This window comes from Triticum aestivum, chromosome 5B, assembly GCF_018294505.1.
Source record: "Triticum aestivum cultivar Chinese Spring chromosome 5B, IWGSC CS RefSeq v2.1, whole genome shotgun sequence".
Taxonomy (NCBI): Eukaryota; Viridiplantae; Streptophyta; class Magnoliopsida; order Poales; family Poaceae; genus Triticum; species Triticum aestivum.
The window spans coordinates 457205500-457208046 of record NC_057807.1 but is presented as its reverse complement, the minus strand read 5'-3'; the positions used below and the strand labels follow the sequence as shown (position 1 = coordinate 457208046).

Sequence of the window (2547 nt, the reverse complement as noted above, 5' to 3'; positions counted from 1 at the left end):
CTCTTCCTCCGTTGCTGGCCCAAAGTGGTCAGCGTCGCTGTTTGCCCTTGGTTCCGGTGTCGGGTTAGATACCCAGCTCTCCCCGGCTGACTCTTGAGAAGACATCTTGCTCTTATCTGCAGCAGCAACAGCTCGAAACAAAAACAGATGATATTTGCGTGATACGGGAGTCAAAACCTTCGGGAGTATATATAATGAATTTTTACCGACCAAAATACGTATCATGCAAGGAAACGGAGTCCGGAGGGCACACGAGGTGCTCACGAGGTAGGGGGGCGCGCCCAGGGGGGTGGCGCCCTCCACCCTCGTGGAGGCCTCGTGTCCTCCCCGGACTGCTACTCATTTTTCTATTTTTCTAAATATTCCAAAACGGAGAAATATTGCATTTAAAATTGTTTTGGAGTCGGTTTACTTACCGTACCACATACCTATTCCTTTTCGGAGTCTGCAACAAAGCGCTCATCCCTTGCTTGTTCTTGAGCGCGCAAGGCGCTCAAGACGGTGATTCTTGCTTAAAAAAGGGCTAAAGCACTCCAGCTTCGAAGCTGGAGTTTGCAAGTTCAAAACTACAGGTTTTAGCCCTCTTGCTGGGTGGGCGCTTCCTTCGTCTATCGTATGTCTCGCTTGGCTTCGTCCCGAACCAAGGAGGCATGATGGCGGGCGCGTGCATGTGCCGACTGCAGATACTACAAGCCGACGCGGGAAGCGACTCGCTTCTATTCTCGATTGGATATAGATGGGGAATCTCTATATATCGTCTTTTTTCGACAACCTCTCTAAAATGCATACGAGAAAATTGCACTTCACGGCACGGCAAAAAAAAAGAGCTTCGCTCGGTTGGCCCTCCTAGGCTTCCGCCTACTTTCTCTTCTCTTAAGTCGACAACAAGTGGGAGAGGCAGGATTCGAACCTACGTAGAAAACCTTCAACAGATTTACAGTCTGTCGCTTTTGACCACTCGGCCACTCTCCCCTTCCCGGGGATACGCCCTCCTCAAACAAAGGGTTCCTGAATAAGAAGGATGGTGTCCTTCGTTCTTAAGTTAAGAAGAGCAGATGGAACTATTAGATTTGCTAGCGTTTCAACATTAGTTTCAACATTTATGGGATTACCTGAAATATAGTGTTTGATCTTTGACTGTTTACCACCCTCGGATTTGTGCCTGCGAGTTTGTTGATTTTTATGGCACCGAAACGATAGACCTCCTCGATAACGTAAGGACCTTCCCATTTGGAGAGAAGTTTTCCTGCAAAAAATCTTAAACGAGAGTTGTATAGCAATACATAATCACCTACATTAAACTCACATTTTTGTATCCTTTTGTCATGCCACCTTTTAACTTTTTCTTTAAACAACTTGGCATTTTCATAAGCTTGGGTTCTCCATTCATCAAGTGAGCTAATATCAAATAACCTCTTCTCACCGACAAGTTTGAAATCATAGTTGAGCTCTTTAATAGCCCAATATGCCTTATGTTCTAATTCAAGAGGTAAGTGACATGCTTTTCCATAAACCATTTTATACGGAGACATACCCATAGGATTTTTGTTAGCAGTTCTATAGGCCCATAATGCATCATTAAGTTTCTTGGACCAATTCTTTCTAGACCTATTGACAGTCTTTTGCAAAATTAATTTGAGCTCTCTATTGCTGAATTCTACCTGACCACTAGACTGCGGGTGATATGGAGATGCAATTCTATGATTAACGTTGTATTTATAAAGCATCTTACGGAAAGCACCATGAATAAAGTGTGAACCACCATCAGTCATTAAGTATCTAGGGACTCCAAACCTCAGAAAAATAACTTCCTTAAGCATTTTAATAGAAGTGTTATGATCAACACTACTAGTTGGAATAGCTTCTACCCACTTAGTAACGTAATCAACAGCAATTAAAATATGAGTGTAACCATTAGAGGCAGGAAAAGGTCCCATATAATCAAAGCCCCAAACATCAAATGGCTCAATAACAAGTGAATAATTCATAGGCATTTCTTGACGTCTACTAATATTACCAATTCTTTGACATTCGTCGCAAGATAAAACAAACTTACGGGCATCCTTGAAGAGAGTAGGTGTAACACCCCGAGACCGACGCTCCAGATGCCTTCCTTGTATTCCGAGATTCGTCGTGTGATTTGTTTTGTTCGTTGCATTCATCCTTGCATCATGTGCATTGCATCATGTCATCACGCAACCCCTTTTTAAAACTCACCTAAATAAATTGCATAGATCGTTGATCTATTTAAATCAAGGGAAGGGTGACTTCTCTTTATAACATATCCTCCCAATATTAGGGAGCTATTATAAAATATTCCATTCTTTAGGAATTAACCATAACACACTTACAGTTTAAGTTCCATGCATTTTCTACCTCAATTCCTTACCTCAAACTTTGCCAACACTTCTTATCTCATTTATCGAGGCTCTTCCAAAATTCTCATCATTTTTGGGTCTACCAAATCCCCACTTCCTTCCTACACTCATTTGAATTAAATTCAAATGAGTTTGAATTCAACTTCATGCCCATGCTCACTTTCTATTT

At 42.0% G+C, this 2547-nt stretch overlaps 1 non-coding gene across 1 annotated transcript; it reads right to left on the bottom strand.

The window, feature by feature from the left end:
• Positions 1-889: 889 nt before the first annotated feature.
• Positions 890-972, bottom strand: TRNAY-GUA (transfer RNA tyrosine (anticodon GUA)). Its single transcript has one exon. It is a non-coding gene; the product is annotated as a tRNA-Tyr (tRNA).
• Positions 973-2547: the final 1575 nt, after the last annotated feature.